The 24129-nt window shown below is 50.0% G+C and overlaps 1 protein-coding gene and 1 long non-coding RNA gene across 7 annotated transcripts in view; one reads left to right on the top strand and one right to left on the bottom strand.

Annotated features, from left to right (window-relative positions):
- Positions 1-24129, top strand: part of nbl1 (NBL1, DAN family BMP antagonist) — a 76885-nt gene that overhangs the window by 31143 nt on the left and 21613 nt on the right. The window contains exons 1-2 of one of the 6 annotated variants that reach the window (XM_072586523.1): positions 4477-4618; positions 5153-5228. The gene's annotated coding sequence lies outside the window, so the exon portion shown is untranslated. Of the gene's footprint in view, positions 1-4476; positions 4807-5152; positions 5328-24129 lie in introns of those variants that run through there. The other 5 variants (XM_072586519.1, XM_072586517.1, XM_072586516.1 and 2 more) reach the window with 5 other exon arrangements.
- Positions 4082-5027, bottom strand: LOC140487076 (uncharacterized). The gene is made up of 2 exons (XR_011962703.1): positions 4822-5027; positions 4082-4504 (listed from the first exon to the last, which is right to left on the bottom strand). It is a non-coding gene; the product is annotated as an uncharacterized lncRNA (long non-coding RNA).

The following is a 24129-nucleotide window of genomic DNA, read 5'->3' as shown; positions in this document are numbered from 1 at the left end:
ATTTACTACAGGGAAATTATATAGTCACCTCCATAATAAGTCAGATGTTGACTGTTTTTTCAAATAATTCTTGCTGAGTGTCCTGTCCTCATGCATATAGATTTCACAGACTATAAATTACCAGTATATTAATAGGTATGATTTGCTGGTTAACACTATTGAAATAAACCCTAGATGACATATAGGCTTAAATTAAATTGTCCAAAGATCGCTTTATCCTGAGATTGGTCTTGTAGTTGACATTGTGTAGCTGCTAAAGGAGATGTTCTGCACTTAAAAGCAAGAACTGCTGGAAAGGGAGGAAGGTGAAGCACAAAGGGGTAAAGTATTTTCAGGGTGCATTCTCTTCATCTGTGAGTACATTTTACACCATACCTAATACACAGCTATTTATTATCAATGTTAAAAGATCTTTTCAAGCTAAAGAACTGCTGTTTCAGATCTTCCTGTCTTTCAGAGTCAGTTTCTTCTTGAGATGTGTTGTAGGAAAGTCTTGTGCTTGTCGGAGCAATGCTGTTGAGTTAACTGGAAACATAGGTCAGCCTGAGGGTCAATTTGAAAATGCCACATTCCAGAAAATCCTCTACTGGTTAGGTTTATCATATTGGTAATGATCACAGAGCTCAAGATTAATATACCTTTTGATAAACTAAACAAATTGCTGAGGGTTATAATCAAATCTGCTTAAAGCTCCCAGATTCCAATTATTTGCGTTGACTCAGCTGTTCTCAGTACTGTAGGTACAACAATAGGGTAAAGAAGTGAAAAATAATTGAGCTTACCATGACTTATTCTGTGGGCAAAGAGCACATGTTACCAGATTAGTCTGGGATCATTATTGCAATAAAGACAATTAAAGTGAAATACCAGGTGGCTATTGTCACTTATGAAACTGGACCCACAAATTCAAGAAGAGAGGAAAAATTAACAAAATCAATGGTTACTTAGAATTATGACTGAATTCATTATCTTTTGATTCTGTCTTAATTTTTGTATGTTAATCCATCTACTATACAATTCCTAATCAGGTCAACCCATTCCCCCAGAATTTAAAGAAAGCTATAAAATATTTTAAATATGAATTTCAAGAGTTAAACAGAGACATTTATGCAACTCTTTAGAAGATTCACAGTATTTAAGAGAAATAAATGGTCATTACCCTTTAAGCTGTCATTGGACAATGGCTCAGATCCTAGATTTAGCACCATATAGGTGCTCTTGTGGTGTGGTCGTAATGTCCTTATGAGCCAGGAGACCCAGATTCAAGTCCCACTTGCATCTTCTGGTTAATCCCATGATTGAATTTTCAGACTTTATAAACTGATTGGAAATAGCATTTTCTCAACTCTACTTGATTCCTGACACAGTCAAAAAGTGTGGCTCTGGAAAAGCACAGCAGGTCAGGCAAGGTAATACTCAAGATTCTTGATTTTTAATGATCAATTTGAAGTATTTGATTTTTTAAACCACTAACAAAAGTACTTTAGTACTGTATTGGGGTTTTATCTTAAGCAAATGAACATTCGAAATTCATTTCACATTTAGCAACCAATAAATGTTGTTTGTAGATTTTTACATGAATGGCAAACCCAACATGTGTGTCATCAGTGAAGAAAAAAATCAATATTTTTAACTAGTCACAATGACTTGAAGGCATGTGGTACCATCTGTACTGGTGTAAAGATATAAATATGTACTTAATTGTACCTTTAGGAATCTCCCAGCTCCTAGTACTGTTGTTTGTTTTCAGAACAACTTTGCTGCTAACCTACCTCCTAATCAGTGCCTTGTTAAGCATAAGGCAACTGTCGGGGCCTGGCCACATCCATTGCATGAGAGGACAATGACTTCTAGTAGGTGTTGGCTAGTAAGTTGATGTAACAAAATGTATGCAGAAGAGAACCGGAAATATTCACTTTGCAGTGCCAAAACTCTTGATATATGATTCAATATAGCATCTCGGCAATAACTGATTACTTCCTTCCAACATTCAAGTAACACTGACAAACCTGAAATATTTTCAGAACATATCCTTGCTCATTGGCATAAGTTTTTAATAAAAATAAGGGCTTTCCCATTTAAATCAAAATTAGTAGTTTCTTCCCTCAACATTTGGAATTATTTTCAACAGAGTAATGGAGGTTGGGTCATTGAGTATATTCAGGGTTAGGTAGAGAGATTTCTTGATGGGGGAGTTGTATGAAAGGGAAGAGGCAGGAAACAGGAGTTGAGGCCAAAATCAAATCGGCTGTGATCCTTGAATGGCCAAATGACTTAAGCAGGTTCCTATTTCTTATGTTCTTAATTTCTTTTCTTCTGAGGGCTGGGTTAGAACTCCATGAAACTGGCCCAGTAACTTATTTCTTTTTAATTTGGGAACACATTTAATTGTGAGTGGTTGTGGATACGGTTTAGTCAGAATCTGCCCTCATCCAATGTTTGTACGTTTTTTGACTGAGCTCTCTGTTTTCAACTGCTGTATACTTTGTTTTATCTAAAATATTTCATGAATAAGACTTCAGTATTTTACCAATTGTTCAAATGTGTGTTTCAGTTGCATTATTTGGAGTGCAGTGACAGCTGTTACGTGGGGAAAAACATACTTTTTATAAACTTATTACTGTCTGTGGATCCTTGCTGTGTTGTCACTATTCAAAACCCTCAAGGATAATCCCTGACCATCTTTGTTTTGTCCTTCAGTAGACTTATCTGCACGCATTGGTTCGGTTTCATCTCCATATCGTCCTCCCATCTCTCGATCCTTTATTCAGCACGGAGAAGGGGTCTGCTTCCGTGTTGTACACCTCTATGATTTATCTGTATGGTGTCACACTTCCTGTCTGGCGGCAACTGAATAACTTTCTCCAGTTCAATGTTAGACGCTGCTTCAATGTCTGTCATCAACTCCATTCTCTTCACTAACAATTCTCTCAGGCTGAACCAGACCATTCATAATGTGTCGACAATGTGGTGCTGGAAAAACACAGCAGGTCGGGCAGCCTCAGAGGAGGAGGAGAATCAACTTTCCGGCATATTCCCTTAATCAGGAATCCTGATGAAGGGCTTATGCCACACTCTCGACTCTGATCTCCAGCATCAGCAGTCCTCACTTTTTCCATTCATAGTGTCCTATTCAACCCAGTCTTGAATTTCAGATTCAGCATTTATACATTATTAAGACTGCTTATATTCGCCTTCACTACCCATCTCAGCCATTCTACTTCTGAGACCTCTTGTGAGCTCCAGGCTTAACTACAATGCACCCATCACAGATCTCCTATTTATAAATTTATCCACACAGCACTTGTCCCACTAGTAATCTCTTGTGTGCACTATACTGTTCTTCCCTGCATTGGGTATTCCTTAACGTATCGCATTTAAACTTCTTGTCCGAAGTAATATATATTTCCCTTGTTTCATATCTTTGTAATCTCCAATTCCTTAATTTTCTCTCTCTCCGCCGCCGCCGAATCTATTTTCTCTAGTCACAGATTTCTCTGCATCCTCGGGGTCTTCCTTTCCCTAAGCCCTTCGTAGCAAAGCATTCAATAACTTTTATTGGCAGCACAATCCTTTCACCAGCCACACCATCTATGTATTTGACGAAGCTATTGGTCACTTCTGAGCTCTTACTTTAAGCCCAACTTGATTTGTTTATGGTCTTTGGACGAACATTGTCTTATGTTAAAGGGATGAGGTAAAGGCGAGGTGTTTTGTTAACCATCACTCAGTGTGTGTTTTGGAATGAGGGCATATGAGAGAACGTTTTCTCTCAAAATAGTATAGAGCTTTTAACATCTCGCCTGTCGGCCAGTCTGTGCATCATAGGGACAACATACCTGACTGAAATGTGTGATGGAGGGTCTTTGAAGAAGCTTTAACTCCTGGTTTCGTTGTTCTTTGACAGGGGAATGTAGATGGAGCTTTACTCTAACTCCTACTTTATCTATCCCTCGCTGCTGGAGGTGGAGTGCAGAGACAGCCGTTAATAAGTATCTAACTTCTGCCTTACCTGTTCTGAGGATTCTGCCGGATGAATGAACAAAAACTTATTTTCGTTACCCATCAGTGACAAGCCGCCTCTGGTTAAACACAACTTTATTTAAAAAAGAGAAATTTCATATTCTTCGTGGTGCTTTTGCAATGCTAAAGTGTAGCTAATAGACGTGGATATAACTTTTTTTTGTACGAGAACACGTAACAAACCACAGTGGTTGGTAAACAGTGATTCTTCTTGTAAGATCAAGTTCAGAAATGTTAAAGCCATTGACGGTTGATTTGTGGCTGACATCTACATGGAGGCTGTATTTAGGGCGGCGGCAAAGATTAGACCAGGAGCTGATATCAAAGCGACCGGCTGGAGTACACATTCCAACGGCGAAGATCAGGAGTGCTCCCCGGACCTTGCATTTCCTCCAGAGCACGTTTCCGTTCCTTGCAGATGTAGTTCTCTTAATAAACCGTCCCTCCTTTTGACAAATCCATTCCGACTGTGCACAGAGTCCTGGAGGGAAAGAGGGAGGAGAGTGTTATCACGTCAGGCATTGGTAAAAAACCAAGGACTCTCCCAGCCTTGTTCTAGCGGCCACAAAGTAACTCTGAGCACCACCCACTGCAAGTAGGTTTGAAGGAACAAGGCCAGATGGGGTGTAGCAGAATGTAACAATATTTTCTACTGACATGGCGCTATCAGACTGCTGAGCCCGTCTTTGATATGTTGACAGTCGTTCTGGATTAGACAATGTACTAATCTGCACGGGATCGGTCGGGGGCTTGGTTCAGGTCATCTGCAAACCAGATTCCAAGGTAAAAGTCTCTTACGTTCCCATAGTGCCCGCTTGCTTCTTGTTTTGCTCGGCCTCTCTTTCCCCCTGGCCCCGAGATGGCAGCTGGGGTGTCCGGGAACCGAGGGTCTCTGCATCTTTCCAGGCAATGGGGCTGCAATCCCGGGCACTTTTTTTTTCCCGGTCCCGGTGCTCGGGCCGCTCCCTGCACATTGTTCCTGCGAGGATTCACCCTCTAGTGGCCGTTTCTGGTCCCCCACCCACCCCCCCAAATCTCTAATTTTTTTTAAATCCCCGGAGCGAATTGTCGATCCACGTCCATGAGCTCCAAGAACTCTTAATCCTTTTTTTCTGCTCACATGTCACAGGCTTGGCGCTCGCATCTATTGGGGGCAGTTCCAAGGGAGCCACAGCACAACTCTAGAAGAAAGGCGGAAAAAAAAGGCAAGCAAGTATTTATTCTGACTTGGGTACGGGACGCTGAACGGAGCCATTTCTCGCTGCAGAGGTCGATGGGCTTCAAAAAAACAAGTGTGCCAGAAGGTAATGGGATGTGGAAAACAAAACAAAAACTAACGATCGATTCTACAGGGAGAAATGGGCTAGAAATGATTGTGGGCTCTATCAGGATCCAACTCGCGTAGATTCCCCGAGAGGACAGTTTTCCCCCTAATGAGCGTTTCAGCCGCAATTCTAATTCCTGCCCCGGGGTTTTTAGTTTAGGGTGACCAGCCGAGCGGATTTTAGAGCGAGGTGGTCAGACGGGGAAACTGAAAATGGCTCTTCCTTCCCCGGTTCTCGGTGAGAACTTGCTGTTGGGTAGCGGCGGGACAGCATCACCCGCAACGTGCACTAAAACCGAGGATCCAGAGAGAGCAGCTAACAGCAAAACCACTAACTTCAACAACGGACAAAAATCCTGGTTGAATTCCCGTTAAATATCTGTTTTATCTGGTATTAATTTTGGGAAATTAGAATAAAATTAATTCACTTTACATTTGACTTCGACATAAGTACCCTCTTGTTTTGCAGCTTCCTGTCAGCCTAATTTGCAACAGTACATGTTACATTTCATGTTACATTAAGGTAACATTGTGTATATTCAATGTTGCAATCATTCTTTGCCATCTCATGTTTAGATTTGGTCACTAAGTATGGTCGTTCATTCTGACTGGTGGAAGGCTCCTCATTATTTAGTGAACAGTGAAAGGAAATCCATTACACTGGGGGAAATTGATTGTCTAACATTTGGCTTTAAACTTACAAAATTAAACCTACAAAACATACATTATCTCAACCCAATCCTGGTGAACATGGACCTACAACACAAAATGAAGGGAGCATGTTATTAACGGGCTACCCGACACGGCTGACGAGTGTAGGAAGCAAGCATCGCCACGCCAGTAACGGTGGGACAGTGTACAGGGCACTTTACTCTGCATCTAGCATACTGTGGTTTACCTGTGGAAGGTGGGCCAGTTTTCCTGTGGGAATGCCTAATGGTACAAGGTCATTTATTGTCACCGTTACTGGCAAGCCTCACATTGATAAACATAATCGTTCACAACATTTCGTACAAAAAACTAAAATGAGAGTTTACATGTTACGTTTTAATTCGTTCACGAGATGTGGGGACCACTGGCCGAGCCAGCATTTATCGCCCATCCTTGTGGTGTAGGTACACCCAGAATACTGTTAGGGAGGGAGCTTTTAACCCCGCGACCTTTGAGGAGCAGCGATATAGTGACTTGAAGGGGAATCTGCAGTGATGACGTTCCCATGTATGGCCTGGTCCTTCGGAATGATTAGTTTTTTAGATTAGATTACTTACAGTGTGGAAACAGGCCCTTCGGCCCAACAAGTCCACACCGATCCGCCGAAGCGCAACCCACCCATACCCCTACATCTACCCCTTACCTAACACTAGGGGCAATTTAGCACGGCCAATTCACCTGACCTACACTGTGACTGTGGGAGGAAACCCACGCAGACACGGGGAGAATGTACAAACTCCACACAGTCAGTCGCCTGAGGCGGGAATTGAACCCGGGTCTCTGGCGCTGTGAGGCAGCAGTGCTAACCACTGTGCCACCGTGCCCACCAATGGTAGCTGTGTTTGGATGAAGCATTGGTTGGTTAGTAGAGTGCATCTTGTATGAGGTACACATTGTTGCCCCCCACCCCCCCCCCCCCCCCCGTCCGTCCGTCCGTCCGTCCGTCCGTCGTTGTCATTGTTTTGTCCTCACTTCCCAAACCCCTCCAACCCCCACACCCCTCCATCCTCCACCACCCCTCACACCCTCCATCCTCCATCCCCCTCGCCCCCTCCATCCTCCACCCCCTCCATCCCCTACCCCCTCACCCCATCTCCTACCCCCTCATCCCCTCCCCCCTTAATCCATCCATCCCCTACCCTCTCACCCCCTCCATCCTCCACCCTTCTCACCCCCTCCATCCTCCACCCCCATCCTCCACCCCCCTCACCCCCTCCATCCTCCACCCCTTCACCCCCCATCCTCCACTCCCCTCACCACCCCATCCTACACCCCCCTCACCCCCCATCGTCCATGCTCACCCCCCCACCCACACTCACCCCCCCACCCACACCCCACTATCCTCCATCCTCACCCCACCATCCTCCACCCTCACCCCCCATCCTCCATCCCCCCCATCCTCCACCCCTTCACCCTCCACCCCCTCACCCCCCCATCCTCCACCCCCCTCATCCCACATCTTCCACCCCCCATCCTCCACCCCCCTCACCCCCTATCCTCCACCCCCCTCACCCCACATCTTCCACACACCATCCTCCACCACCCCATCCTACACCCCCCTCACCCCCCATCCTCCACCCCCCATCGTCCACCCCTTCACCCCCCCATCCTCCACCCCCCATCCTCCACCCCCATCCTCCACCCCCCATCCTCCACCCCACCATCCTCCACCCCACCATCCTCCACCCCCATCCTCCATCCCACCATCCTCCACCCCCCTCACCCCACATCTTCCACACACCATCCTCCACTCCCCCATCCTCCACCCCCCTCACCCCCCATCCTCCACCCCCCATCCTCCACCCCTTCACCCCCCCATCCTCCACCCCCCATCCTCCACCCCCATCCTCCACCCCACCATCCTCCACCCCACCATTCTCCACCCCACCATCCTCCACCCCACCATTCTCCACCCCACCATTCTCTACACCCCCATCCTCCACCCCTTCACTCCCCATCCTCCACCCCCCTCACCACCCCATCCTACACCCCCCTCACCCCTCATCGTCCACGCTCACCCCCCCGCCCACACTCACCCCCCCACCCACACCCCACCATCCTCCACCCTCACCCCACCATCTTCCACCCTCACCCCCCATCCTCCGCCCCCATCACCCCCCATCCTCCGCCCCCTCACCCCCCATCCTCCGCCCCCTCACCCCCCATCCTCCGCCCCCTCACCCCCCATCCTCCACTCCCCCATCCTCCACCCCTTCACCCCCCCATCCTCCACCCCTTCACCCTCCACCCCCTCACCCCCCCACACCCCCATCCCCCACCTCCCTCACCCCTATCCTCCAACCCCCCATCCTCCACCCCCCTCACCCCCCATCCTCCACCCCCCTCACCCCCCACACCCCCCATCCTCCACCCCCCTCACCCCACATCTTCCACCCCCCCATCCTCCACTCCCCCATCCTCTGTCCCCCTCACCCCCCATCCTCCACCCCCCTCACCCCCCATCCTCCACCCCCCTCACCCCCCATCCTCCACCCCTTCACCCCCCCAACCTCCACCCCCCTCACACCCCCCACCGCCCATCTTCCACCCCCCTCACCCCCATCCTCCACCCCACCATTCTCCACCCCTCCACCCCCCATCCTCCACCCCCCATCCTCAACCCCCATCCTCCACCCCTCCACCCCCCCATCCTCCATCCCCCCATCCTCCACTCCCCTCACCCCCCACCCCCCATCCTCCACTACCCTCACCCCCCACCCCCCCATCCTCCACTCCCCTCACCCCCCCATCCTCCACCCCTCTCACACACCCATCCTCTACCCTCCCATCCTCCATCCCCCCATCCTCCACCCACCCCATCCTCCACCCCCCATCCTCCACCCCCCATCCTCCACCCCCCCATCCTCCACCCCCCCATCCTCCACCCCCTCATCCTCCAACCCCCATCCTCCAACCCCCATCCTCCACCCCCCATCCTCCACCCCCCATCCTCCACCCTCCCATCCTCCACCCCCCATCCTCCACCCCACCATTCTCCACCCCCCCATCCTCCACCCCCCTCACCCCCATCCTCCACCCCCCCAACCTCCACCCCCATCCTCCACCCCCCATCCTCCACCCCCCATCCTCCACCCCCCTCACCCCCATCCTCCACCCCCCTCACCCCCATCCTCCACCCCCCAGCCTCCACCCACCATCCTCCACCCCACCGTCCTCCACCCCACCATCCTCCACCCCACCATCCTCCACCCCCCATCCTCCATCCCACCATCCTCCACCCCACCATCCTCCACCCCACCATCCTCCACCCCACCATCCTCCACCCCCATCCTCCATCCCACCATCCTCCACCCCCCCATCCTCCACCCCTTCACCCCCCCCTTCCTCCACCCCTTCACCCCCCCCATCCTCCACCTCTTCACCCCCCCATCCTCCACCGCTTCACCCCCCACCATCCTCCACCTCCCCATCCTCCACCCCCCCTTCATCCCCCCATCCTCCACCCCCCTATCCTCCACCCTCCTATCCTCCACCCTCCTATCCTCCACCCCCCTCCTCCATTCCCCCATCCTCCACCCCTCTCACCCCCCCATCCTCCACCCCTCTCACCCCCCCATCTCACCCCCCATCCTCTATCCTCCACCCCTCTCACCCCCCCATCCTCCATCCTCCATCCCCATCCTCCACCCCTCTCAACCCCCCATCCTCTAGCCTCCCATCCTCCACCCCTCCATCCTCCACCCCTCCACTCCCCCACCCCTCCACTCCCCCATCCTCCACTCCCCCATCCTCCACTCCCCCATCCTCCACTCCCCCATCCTCCACCCCGCTATCCTCCACCCCGCTATCCTCCACCCCCCTCACCCCCCATCCTCCAACCCCACTCACCCCCCCACCCCATCCTCCACCCCCTCACCCCCCACTCCCCATCCTCCACCCCCCACCCCACCCCCTTACCCACTCCTCACCCCTACCCCCTCTCCCCCCTCTTCCCACCCCCTCCCCCACCCACTCCCCCCTTCCCACCACCCCACCCCCTCCCCACCACCCCTTCCCCACCACCCCCTTGCCCCACCCCTCTCCCCACCCCCTTACCCACTCCTCACCCCTACCCCCTCTCCCCCCTCTTCCCACCCCCTCCCCCACCCACTCCCCCTTCCCACCCCCTCCCCACCACCCCCTCCCCACCACCCACTCCCCCCTCCCCACCACCCCACCCCCTCCCCACCACCCCTTCCCCACCACCCCCTTGCCCCACCCCTCTCCCCACCCCATCTCCCCACCCTCTCCCCCACCCCCTCCCCCCACCCCCTCTCCCCCTCCCCACCCCCTCTCCCCTCTACCCACCCTCTCTCCCCACCCCTCCCTCCTCTCCCCACTACCTCCCCCTCCCCCCCAACTCCCCCAACCCTACACCCCCAGCCACCCCACCTTCCCACCCCCAGTACCCCCACCTTCCCACCCCCAGCCCCCCCCACCTTCCCACCCCCAGCCCCCCCCACCTTCCCACCCCCAGCCCCCCCACCTTTCCACCCCCATCCCCATCTCCACTCCCATTCCCACCCCCACCCCCATTCCCACCCCCACACTCCCATCCCCACAGCCCCATCCCACCAACCCATCCCCCCACCCAATCCCCCCATCCCCTCCCCACCACCCCACCCCCTCCCCCACCCCCCCATCCCCCATCCGCCCTCCCCCCCTCCCCCCTCCCCCACCCGCCCTCCCCCCTCCCCCCCCCTCCCCCCCCCCTCCCCCACCCGCCCTCCCCCCCCCCTCCCCCCCCTCCCCCACCCGCCCTCCCCCCCCTCCCCCACCCGCCCTCCCCCCCCCCTCCCCCCCCTCCCCCACCCGCCCCCCCCCCCCCTCCCCCACCCGCCCCCCCCTCCCCCCCCCCTCCCCCACCCGCCCCCCCCCCCTCCCCCCCCTCCCCCCCCCCCTCTCCCCCCCCTCCCCCCCCCCCTCTCCCCCCCCCCTCCCCCCCCTCCCCCACCCGCCCCCCCCCCCTCCCCCCCCTCCCCCCCCCCTCTCTCCCCCCCCTCCCCCCCCCCCTCCCCCCCCCTCCCCCCCCTCCCCCCCCCTCCCCCCCCTCGCCCCCCCTCCCCCCCCTCGCCCCCCTCGCCCCCCCTCCCCCCATCCCCCGTCCCCCCACCCCCCACCCCCCCCCCTCCCCCCCCTCCCCCACCCGCCCCCCCCCCCTTCCCCCCGTCCCCCCCTCCCCCACCCGCCCCCCCCCCCCTCCCCCCCTCCCCCCCCCCCTCCCCCCCCCCTCTCCCCCCCCCCTCTCCCCCCCCCTCCCCCCCCCCCCTCCCCCACCCGCCCCCCCCCCTCTCCCCCCCCCTCCCCCCCCCCCTCCCCCCCCCTCCTCCCCCCCCCCCCTCCCCCCCCCTCCCCCCCCTCGCCCCCCTCGCCCCCCCTCCCCCCATCCCCCGTCCCCCCACCCCCCCTCCCCCATCCCCCCTCCCCCATCCCCCCTCCCGCTCCCCCATCCCCCCTCCCCCTTCCCCCATCCCCCCTCCCCCCTCCCCCACCCGCCCCCATCCCCCCTCCCCCACCCGCCCTCCCCCATCCCCCCCTCCCCCATCCCCCCTCCCCCCTCCCTCCCCAATCCCCCCTCCCCCCTCCCCCATCCCTCCCCAATCCCCCTCCTCCATCCCCCCTCCCCCTCCCCCATCCCCCCTCCCCCCTCCCGCTCCCCCATCCCCCCTCCCGCTCCCCCATCCCCCCTCCCCCCTCCCGCTCCCCCATCCCCCCTCCCCCACCCGCACTCCCCCTTCCCCCATCCCCCCTCCCCCACCCGCCCTCCCCCATCCCCCCCACCCCCATCCCCCCCCACCCACAACCCCCCCAACCCCCCCCCCACCCACAACCCCCCCAACCCCCATCCCCATCCCCATCCCCCCCATCCCCCACCCCACTCCCACCCCCCCCCACCCCCCCCCACCCCCCCATCCCATCCCCCCATCCCCCCACCCCCATCCCCCCACCCTCCTCCTTCCCCACCCCCCCCCCCCCCCAGCTCCGATTTCCTGCTCCCCGACGATTTCAGGGTATAGTGAGCGTTCATCCTGGGTATGATTTGGGTTTCTTTTTTCTCCTGACCCCTGCTGAGGGGAATTTTCTTTATAAAGTGTTCAGTGCCGGCCGAGACCCTGGGCTGTACTGATTATTCAAGGATGCTTCCTAAAGGTTTCACTCAATCTTCAGGTTCTGATTCCACATTGGCTATTTAAAACAAAACTGCTCTCCCACCCCCAACCTCCTGCCTTGAACGCAGGCTGGAGAATGCTGCAGTCCTGATTTAAATTCTGCCCAGATTCTCTCCCCCCCCCCCGGTGGTATCACTCCTCCTCCAAATGTAATAAGTTATTCTGAAGCCACAGCTCAACTCCAAATCTGATTACACTTCCTCACCCTTTTAACAATCGCTTATGTGCCTCTCCCCTTAACTACCTTGCCCGTTTCTAACTGGAAGAGGGACCTGACAAAATCCACATTATTTCAACAATCGGGTTGGATGAACTTAAAACCCTCCCCCCCCCCCCCCATGTTATATGCGTGAGTCCCTTGGGGGAAAAAAAAGTGTTTGCAGAATTTTAAAAATTGAGTTCAAAAATTCTTTCACGTTTATCAAGAATCTCTATATTTGTAACAGACTCAACCCTCAGTTTTTGTATTTAAAAAATTATTAAACATGAAGAAGCGCTTTGGACGGAGGCTTTTTATGAACTGGATTCTTAATGTCATCCAGTAATTTATCATTATTTCCACTAATCTGGCTCACTAGTTCACTTAGAACATCATCCTGGTTTAGGTTTTCCCGGCTTTTTTCTTTAATCAATAACTAAACATTCTCAAAGCACCTCAGCATTTGAACTAATTTCTCTACCTCTTTTAGATCTCTACTACTTTACTAAATTGGCAGAAGTATAATTTTAGCAGCTTGTTCTAAGAGTTTCCTTTCTCCAATGTCGTTGCTTTCAAATATCACGTGTGTTGTTTTGTATTAATCTGCGTTTCGAACAGCGGAATTGTTTCATATCTAAGCCTCTCCTGTCGAAAGGCAAGTTAAAACTGGAAAGCAGGTCAGCTTTACCAAGGTCTGACAATGAGAGGCTCATTTTGAGGTATTTCTCTTCCTCCAAAACCTGACTGAGGCCCTCTGCTGGTCTGTGATTTTATTGCCCACTTTCTGACTTGCTCCAGTTTCAAGGCCAAGTTTGTCCCTGATAGTAATATCTCGAGTGGGTAAATACGTGGAAAATATGGTTGCGCCACGTTGGACCCAAGGAAATACTATTTGATAACCATTCTGTTAGTACTGCAATCATCCGGCCTCAGCCAAGCCACTGGAAGTCTTCACAGCTGAGTGTTCTCTGCAACTTCTCTGTCGCTGTCCCTTCCTCATTCCTTAGGCAAAGGTGAGGACTGCAGATGCTGGAAACCAGAGTTCAGATTAGAGTGATGCTGGAAAAGCACAGCAGGTCAGGCCGCATCCGAGGAGCAGGAAAATCAATGTTTCGGGCAAAAGCCCTTCATCAGGAATAGAGGCAGGAAGCCTCCGGGGTGGAGAGATAAATGGTGGGGTGGGGAGGGGGTGCTGGGGAAAAGGTAGCAAAGAGTACAAACAGGTGAATGGGGATGGGGATGGAGGTGATGGGTCAGAGGGGAGGGTGGAGTGGATAGGTGGGAAGGGAGATTGGCAGGTACGACAGCTTATGAGGACAGTGCTGAGCTGGAAGGGTGGAACTGGGGTAAGGTGGGGGGAGGGGAAATGAGCAAACTGGTGAAGTCCACATTGATGCCCGAAGCGGAAGATGAGGCGTACTTCCTCCAGGCGGTGGTGGAGGCAGCCCAGGACCTGCATGTCCTCGGCAGAGTGTTTGTGGACAATGATTTCCAGGTGCCAGCAGGAGTGGAGAGGTCTTTCCTTTCCATTTGACAGAAGATGGATAAGTTAAAAGATCTGGAGTTAGGAAACTGCCTTCCCAACAAGTGCTGTTGGCTGGATAGTACCTATTCGGCTCGCTACTTGTATCAACCCCATCACCCTGTTCCGTGACCATATATGTTCCTCATTTGCACCTAACTATCCAACTCAATTTAAAAACTTTTAAAGTAACTTCCACTACCCTCTTCAAGTAAAACATTGAAGATTGGGACAGCTCGCTGAGTGAAAACAATTCTCCTCCATTGCCTCACCCCTTTTTTTTGACAATGGTTGTAAATCTGCAGCCTTTAGATTTTATGAATTGCAAGGAAGTGATGATGGAGTCATTAACTGACTTTCTCTCTGCCTCCTAATGCTTTTCCTTCTGCAGGACCTAGCAGAGGTTTGTGTTAATTCTGAGGGCCAAAAGCCTGCATTGGCCAAAGAATGTGAAAGATTGAGGGGCAATGGACTACTCCTGCTGTGAAAAACAGATCACATTAAACAGTAAAATAGATCGCAAGTGATCTCCTAGAATAAGTTGGATCACCTATTGAGGTTTAATAGGAATATTCTGAATGTTTCCCCCATTGAGTTTAGTCCTGCCCCTGTTTCTCCAGCATTTCCAGGGAATTTCTTGCTGAGGGAAGGAGTGTATGGATTGTACTGTACAGAGTGTCACAACTGTATGAGATAGCCTCCATGGTCCAGCTGGTCTTTTTCTAGACCACCTCCTTGTGACACAGGGTGTTAAATATTCTCATTGAGTAATGAGATGAAGGTGCAGAGTGCAGGGTATTACCACACTTGCAGAAAGCAAGAGAGGTGAGAATCAGTAGAGGGTGATTAGATGCTGCTTACAAAGATTGGGTTTGAAGTGAATTGTAGAACATTGCAAACTGGAGGGACTGAGTGGTTTCATTAGCTCTGAGCAGGCAGTGTTGATACAATGTTGTGGTTACTGAAGAGACAAAATAAGGGTCAGTCAGCAAAGCTGGTGAATTCAGCGTAAGATATATACATGTGCAACAAACAGGAATTGACGAAATGTTCTAAAATGAAAGGATTATGAAACATACAGGAAATAATATGGTGATGGTGTTAAAGATGCACTGATTGTACATGTTAACTGTGATAATACAAACCTGTACCACTATCCAACTTAAAAATTTATCTCTAGAGGGTTAGAAAGTATTGACACACAACTTTGACTGAGTTTATTACAATATGACTGACAATAAGTGCTCCAATAATGATCCATGTCAGGCTAAACTTAGTTCTTCCAAATAAAACAATGGTTTGTATTCACTGTTTGAGTTGAACTGTAATACCATAGAGCGTCTCCCTGTTCCACGAGAAGGATTGCTGAGAATTGAGGTAATGTAGACTACCTGCACAGGGGTGATTGAGGAGACAAGTACATGGACCTTTTCCAACTTGCACCTCTCCCCCCTCCAGATGAACTCTCCTAAGTGACAGGATGATGTTTGGGAAGAAATGCCTGCAGATGGAAATCATTGCACTCCAAAGTATGGAGAAGAGAAACGATGTGGGCTGTCATTGTGAATGATGCATTTGTTCTAATCCTTGTGCAGCAGCAATTGGCTGTAGGTAGCACAGGGCAATGGTAGCATAGTAGTAATATCAGTGGTTTAGTGATCCAGAGTCCCAGGTTAATGTTCTAGAGATACAGGTTTAAATCCTACAATGGTGCTTGGTGGCTTTTTTTAAGCTCCAAGAGCCCCTGCCACTCTTCTTTATTTTTCTTTTTTTAAAGCTCTGGCACTCTTGTTTTTTAAAATATATTTTCCTTCCTCCACACTACCGCCTAACTGTGCTAGTGCTTATTTTTTTCCCCAGCACCCATGTTGTGTGTGTGCAGGTGTGAGAGACAGTGAAAGACACAAAGTGCACGAATCTTTATTCAAATTTCCAACACCAAGAAGAAAGGAAACACCCGAGTGGCCAGTGACGAGTAGTGCCCTTCACATCAAAGGGCAATGCTGTGTGATCAAACAGTGAAGGGGAGGGCAGGGATTAAATCAAAATAGAGTTGGAGGGGGAAATAATGCACTCCACTCCCTGCGGTGCCCACCTCTCCCTGAATAACTCCAGGGTGTCGGTGGATACCGCGTGCTCCTTTTCCAGAGACACCTGGGCTCTAACGTAACCGCGGAAGAGGGGCAGGCAGTCAGCCCTAATGTCCGCCTCCACGGCCCACTGCATGGACCTATTTATGGCTAGTTTGGCCATTCCCAGGAGCAGTCCCACGAGGAGGTCTTCAGACCTGCCCTCCCTCCTCCGTACTGGGTGCCCGAAGATCAGGAGCGAGGGACTGAAATGCAACCAAAAGCAGAGGAGGTTTTTGAGAAAATCAAAAAGGGAGTGCGAACACCCACATCCAATATATACATGGTCTACGGACTCCACAGCACCACAGAATAGCCTGCTGGCTTTTAAATGCAATTAAATAATAAATCTGGAACTGAAAAATCTAATCTCAGAAATGGTGACCATTGATTGGCACAAACAGCCAATTCCCTGGTTCACTAATGTCCTCAAGCAAGGAAATTAACCATCCTTACCTGGTCTGATCTGCATGTGACTCTAGACTGTCAGCAATGTGGTTGACTAACTGCCCTCTGAAATGGCCTTAACAGGTCATTCAATTCAATGGTAATTGAGATGGGCAACAAATTCTGATCCTGCCAGTGACACCTGCCTCCCGTGGCAGAATGTTTTTAAAAAGCCTTCAACAGCCTCCATTCTTTGGAATTGTCTCCCTAAACCTGTTTTCCTCCTGCTTTCTCCAACTTTCTTTTCAAAACCTGTCATTTCAACAAAACTTTTAATCACCTCTTCTAAAGCTGCTCAGTATCACTTTTTACTCTGTTTACATATCTTGACATGCTCTCCATGTAAAAGACATTGCAGAAATGCATTATTAAGACCATTGACTGTTGTGTTGTGATGGGTGGACTGACAGAATGGCATCAGCTACTGGAATAAAAGCAAAATACTGCCAATGGTGGACATCTGAAATATAAAAAAACCCTGAAAATCCCAGTGAAAGTCAACAGTCTGGCTTCATCTGTGAAGACAGAAGCAGAGTGAATGCTTTGATTACAACGTGACTCTACTTTGGAACTGCTATATGGCATTTACCACTGTTTACTTTGGAAAACCTCTATAATGAGACCCCACTTCTACTCCTTAGTCCAGCAATGGTGTTGAATTTTGTGTGTCTTCTGTGAAATGTCTTGGGATGTTTTACCATGTCAAAGGCTCGATAGAAATCCAAGTTGCCTCCATTCTTGGCTGAGATTTAATCAGCCCTCCTTTTGCTCAGCTTGCACTGTTGATTATAAGAAATAGATATTCCTATAGAAAAGACACAGCAGAAATCCCAACTCCACCACCCCCCCCACCCCCCCCAAATCATAGTTCTTGCCAGTTCAGTATGAGTTCCAATCCCATCCTGCCAACTGTCTGAATTTAATTCCAATTATATGCCTGGAATTGTCATGGTGAGTATGACAACCATAGCTATGCTGAAAAAAAAATCTATCTGGTTCACTCGTCCCTTATGGAAGAAAATTGGTCATCATTAACTGGTTTGACTTGAAACCAATGTGGTTGATTCTGAGTAAGGATCTCTGGACTCGAATCAGTAACCCTGCTTTCTCTGCACACATGCTGAGTTTCACCAGCGATTTCTGTTTATGTTTCAGATTTCAACACCCGCAGTTCTTTGATTTTAGTTCAAGGCAAAAAGGAATGAGCGACAAATGTTAGCACAGGCCTACAGCCCACGAAATAATTCAGATAAAAAAGTCCAATCCTGCAAGTTGTAATTTGAAGAGCTGCCGGACTGCAGATAAGGAAGTGTCTGCAGGTGTAGAAAGAGAGAGAGAAAACAAACCCTCCCTCCTTTTTGTGTGCGGAAACTGGCCCTAAACTGCAGAGCTGAGCTGCTGTTGTGTAGCCGCTCCCAAAGTCTGGCCTCCGAGCAACTGCTGCATGTATGAGTCACCTCCCCAAGCGAGTGACTCACGATCCGGCTCGGTGATTGCCCGATCCTCAACCGACCCCTTAACACCAAACAACAAAAAAAACTGGGGCAAGTCAGATGGTAATATCTCACACACATGACAAGTTGATCAGTGGGAGTTGGAATCACTGACCTAGCTCCAAAAAGGGGGTGGAAAGATTAATTGCTGCATTGGAAACTGAACTCGCGGAGATCCAACTGACATGTGGTTGCCTGTTGGACTTGGACTCAGAAAGCACCTCCAGTTTTGGATCCTCCTCCTTCGCCATGTTTGGATGCAGTGTTGTACAGGCTTGGATGAAACAATTGCAGTTTAATTGGCTAGCACGGCTGCCTCACAGCGCCAGGGTCCCAGGTTCGCTTCCAGCCTCGGCCAACTCTCTGTGTGGAGTTGCACATTCTCCCCGTGTCTGCGTGGGTTTCCTCCCAACAGTTACAAAGATGTGCAAAGCAGGTGAATTGGCTGTGCTAAATTGCACATAGTGTTAGATGCATTAGTCAGAGGGAAATGGGTCTGGGTGGGTTACTCTTCAGAGGGGAATCTAACTAGTTGATGATATGACTATCTATAGAGCCAGGTGACTTTCTGTGCTGGAACTAAACTTGATAGCAGACGGATTAAGGCGTGTTCCCCGTGTGCATTTAATCAAGTAGTCTCGATTAAAACCATCTTGCATTTGAAATGTTTAATATAAACACAGTGGACACATTTTGTTTTAATTTGATTTTGCAACAGACAGAACCTTAATTTATGGTAAAACATGCAGACGAGGAAATGAAATGTTAATAAAATTCACAAAACTATAACAAAATGAATCGGGTAAGGATCCCACAGACTGGTAAATGGCTCTGATTACATTGTCTGATATTGTTCCGCTGCTATAACCCGGTTCTGGGCTTGGAGCTGGTGTTGTGTTCGTCTAATACCTGTTTTCAAAACATTGATTTAACCAGAGTTCTGGGGTCAGGCAGCACTCGGAGACTCGGGCATTAAGGAACTAATTGAAACAGCAGACTGCCTCGGGTCATGAGACGGGGTCCGTTCACATGGAGTCGGACAGCACAATGCTGCAAATAGCAAGCAGCCCTCAGCGAGAATTGCTGCGCCAGGTTCGGAATCGGTAACATGAGACAACGGGGACACTGGAGACGCTGAATATTTCTCATGGCTCTCCACGCACTGCAATCTTCCCAAATATAGGAATTTATCTGAGTGGACGCACTGCCGACTGGAAATGCCTTCCTTTTCTGAAGCCGCAACGAACATGAAGATTGTTTGGAAAGTTTGACTGTTTTAACCTCAATCAGTGCAAGTCCAGGACATGAATAATTATTGGCCCACAGTCATCATGGATTTGGCTCGTACAGCGTGTTTTCAAGTCAGTTATTTCAACATGTCTCAACAAGATACTGCAAGATTGCTTATTTCAAATAATCAAAGGCAGTTTCCTTTAATTTACAATATGGAAGTATTCAACTTCGCTTTAGTTTGGATTTTTGGTAAATTTCGATGCGATAATCAGACACTGAGGCTTGGCCTATCCCATCTCCACTTGGAGTTTGGCCTAAAGTGTTAGCTCAGTACTGTCTCACTCTCAGTATTGATCACTCTGTACTGTCTCACTCTCAGTATTGATCACTCTGTACTGTCTCATCCTCAGTATTGATCACTCTGTACTGTCTCACTCTCAGTATTGATCACTCTGTACTGTCTCATCCTCAGTATTGATCACTCTGTACTGTCTCACCCTCAGTATTGATCACTCTGTACTGTCTCACCCTCAGTATTGATCACTCTGTACTGTCTCACTCTCAGTATTGATCACTCTGTACTGTCTCACTCTCAGTATTGATCACTCTGTACTGTCTCATCCTCAGTATTGATCACTCTGTACTGTCTCACCCTCAGTATTGATCACTCTGTACTGTCTCACCCTCAGTATTGATCACTCTGTACTGTCTCACCCTCAGTATTGATCACTCTGTACTGTCTCACCCTCAGTATTGATCACTCTGTACTGTCTCACTCTCAGTATTGATCACTCTGTACTGTCTCACTCTCAGTATTGATCACTCTGTACTGTCTCACCCTCAGTATTGATCACTCTGTACTGTCTCACCCTCAGTATTGATCACTCTGTACTGTCTCACCCTCAGTATTGATCACTCTGTACTGTCTCACCCTCAGTATTGATCACTCTGTACTGTCTCACCCTCAGTATTGATCACTCTGTACTGTCTCACCCTCAGTATTGATCACTCTGTACTGTCTCACCCTCAGTATCGATCAGTCCGTACTGTCTCACCCTCAGTATCGATCAGTCCGTACTGTCTCACCCTCAGTATCGATCAGTCCGTACTGTCTCACCCTCAGTATCGATCACTCTGTACTGTCTCACTCTCAGTATCGATCAGTCCGTACTGTCTCACCCTCAGTATCGATCACTCTGTACTGTCTCACTCTCAGTATCGATCAGTCTGTACTGTCTCACCCTCAGTATCGATCACTCTGTACTGTCCCACCCTCAGTATTGATCACTCTGTACTGTCCCACCCTCAGTATTGATCACTCTGTACTGTCCCACCCTCAGTATTGATCACTCTGTACTGTCTCACCCTCAGTATTGATCACTCTGTACTGTCTCACCCTCAGTATTGATCAGTTTGTACTGCCTCACTCTCAGTATTGATCACTCTGTACTGTCTCACCCTCAGTAATGATCACTCTGTACTGGCTCACCCTCAGTATCGATCACTCTGTACTCTCACTCTCAGTATCGATCAGTCTGTACTGTCTCACCCTCAGTATCGATCAGTCTGTACTGTCTCACCCTCAGTATCGATCAGTCCGTACTGTCTCACCCTCAGTATCGATCAGTCCGTACTGTCTCACCCTCAGTATCGATCACTCTGTACTGTCTCACCCTCAGTATCGATCAGTCTGTACTGTCTCACCCTCAGTATCGATCAATCTGTACTGTCTCACCCTCAGTATCGATCAGTCTGTACTGTCTCATCCTCAGTATCGATCAGTCTGTACTGTCTCATCCTCAGTATCGATCAGTCTGTACTGTCTCACCCTCAGTATCGATCAGTCTGTACTGTCTCACCCTCAGTATCGATCAGTCTGTACTGTCTCACCCTCAGTATCGATCAGTCTGTACTGTCTCACCCTCAGTATCGATCAGTCTGTACTGTCTCACCCTCAGTATCGATCAGTCTGTACTGTCTCACCCTCAGTATCGATCACTCTGTACTGTCTCACCCTCAGTATTGATCACTCTGTACTGTCTCACCCTCAGTATTGATCACTCTGTACTGTCTCACCCTCAGTATTGATCACTCTGTACTGTCTCACTCTCAGTATCGATCAGTCTGTACTGTCTCACTCTCAGTATCGATCACTCTGTACTGTCTCACTCTCAGTATCGATCACTCTGTACTGTCTCACTCTCAGTATCGATCACTCTGTACTGTCTCACCCTCAGTATTGATCACTCTGTACTGTCTCACTCTCAGTATTGATCAATCTGTACTGCCTCACCCTCAGTATTGATCACTCTGTACTGACTCACCCTCAGTATTGATCACTCTGTACTGACTCACCCTCAGTATTGATCACTCTGTACTGTCTCACCCTCAGTATTGATCAGTTTGTACTGTCTCACTCTCAGTATTGATCACTCTGTACTGTCTCACCCTCAGTATTCATTTCTTTCTACTGTCTCATCCTCAGTATTGCTCAGTCCATACTGTCTCACCGTCAGTATTGATCAGTCCATACTGTCTCACCCTCAGTATTGATCACTCTGTACTGACTCACCCTCAGTATTGATCACTCTGTACTGCCTCACCCTCAGTATTGATCACTCTGTACTGTCTCACCCTCAGTATTGATCACTCTGTACTGACTCACCCTCAGTATTGATCACTCTGTACTGTCTCACCCTCAGTATTGATCAGTCTGTACTGTCTCACCCTCAGTATTGATCAGTCTGTACTGTCTCACCCTCAGTATTGATCACTCTGTACTGTCTCACCCTCAGTATTGATCACTCTGTACTGACTCACCCTCAGTATTGATCACTCTGTACTGCCTCACCCTCAGTATTGATCACTCTGTACTGTCTCACCCTCAGTATTGATCACTCTGTACTGACTCACCCTCAGTATTGATCACTCTGTACTGTCTCACCCTCAGTATTGATCACTCTGTACTGTCTCACCCTCAGTATTGATCAGTCTGTACTGTCTCACCCTCAGTATTGATCAGTCTGTACTGTCTCACCCTCAGTATTGATCAGTCTGTACTGTCTCACCCTCAGTATTGATCACTCTGTACTGTCTCACCCTCAGTATTGATCAGTCTGTACTGTCTCACCCTCAGTATTGATCAGTCTGTACTGTCTCACCCTCAGTATTGATCACTCTGTACTGTCTCACCCTCATTATTGATCACTCTGTACTGTCTCACTCTCAGTATTGATCATTCTGTACTGTCTCACCCTCAGTATTGATCAGTCAGTGCTGTCTCACCCTCAGTATTGATCAGTCAGTATTGTCTCACGTAGGAGAAAGTGAGGACTGCAGATGCTGGAGATCAGAGCTTAAAAATGTTTTGCTGGAAAAGCACAGCAGTTCAGGCAGCATCAAAGGAGAAGGAGAATCGATGTTTTGGGCATAAGCCCTTCTTCAGTACTCCCCTCAGTATTGATCATTTTCTACTGTCTCATCCTCAGTATTGATCAGTCTGTACTATCTTACTCAGTATTGATCAGTCCATATTGTCCCACCTTCAGTATTGATCAGTCCATACTGTCTCACCCTCCGTATTGATCAGTTTGTACTGTCTCACCCTCAGTATTGATCACTCTGTACTACCTCACTCTCAGTATTGATCACTCTGTACTGTCTCACCCTCAGTATTGATCACTCTGTATTGCCTCACTCTCAGTATTGATCAGTCTGTACTGACTCACCCTCAGTATTGATCACTCTGTACTGTCTCACTCTCAGTATTGATCACTCTGTACTGTCTCACTCTCAGTATTGATCACTCTGTACTGTCTCACCCTCAGTATTGATCAGTCTGTACTGTCTCACCCTCAGTATTCATTATTTTCTACTGTCTCATCCTCAGTATTGATCAGTCTGTACCATCTCCCTCAGTATTGATCAGTCCATACTGTCTCACCCTCAGTATTGATCAGTCCATACTGTCTCACTCTCCGTATTGATCAGTTTGTACTGACTCACCCTCAGTATTGATCAGTTTGTACTGTCTCACTCTCAGTATTGATCACTCTGTACTGTCTCACCCTCAGTATTGATCACTCTGTACTGTCTCATTCTTAGGAGAAAGTGAACACTGCAGGTCAGAGTCGAGAGCGTATTGCTAGAAAAGCACAGTAGGTCAGGCTGTATCTGAGGAGTAGGAGAATCAACTTTTCAGGCAAGAGCCCTTCATCAAGAATGAGAATTGTGAGCCGAGGGGATGGACAGAGAAATGGGTAGGTGTGGGGATTAGAGTGCGATAGGTCGATAGACGTGGGGGTAATGGTGGTAGGTCAGAGAGGAAGGTGGAGCAGTTAGATGGGAAGGAAGATGGACAGGTCATGGGGGTGGTGCCAAGTTTGAAAGTTGGATTTGGGATAAACTCAGTGGAGGGGAAGTGAGGAAACTGGTGAAATCCACATTGATACCATTTGGTTGGAGTGTCCCAAAGCGGAAGAGGTGTTCTTTCTCCATGCATCGTGTGGTTTGGGTGTCGTGATGAAGGAGGCCCAGGACCTGTATGTCCTTGGCAGAGTGGGAGAGGGAGTTGAAGTCTTCGGCCACGGGACAGTGGGATTGATTTATGCGGGTGTCCTGGAGATGTTCTTTGAAGCGCTGTGCAAGTAAGCGTCCTGTCTCCCCAATATAGAGGAGACCGCATTAGGAGCAATGGATACAGTAGGTGATGTGTGGAAGTGCAGGTGAAACTTTGATGGATGTGGAAGGCTCCTTTGGGGCGTTGGATGGAGGTGAGAGGGGAGATGTGGGCGCAGGTTTTGCAATTCCTGCAGTGACAGGGGAAGGTGCCAGGAGGGGACGGTGGGGCATGGACCTGACGAGAATCGCAGATAAGGG

This window comes from Chiloscyllium punctatum, chromosome 16 (assembly GCF_047496795.1).
Source record: "Chiloscyllium punctatum isolate Juve2018m chromosome 16, sChiPun1.3, whole genome shotgun sequence".
Lineage (NCBI taxonomy): Eukaryota > Metazoa > Chordata > Chondrichthyes > Orectolobiformes > Hemiscylliidae > Chiloscyllium > Chiloscyllium punctatum.
This window is presented reverse-complemented; position numbering and strand designations above follow the sequence as displayed.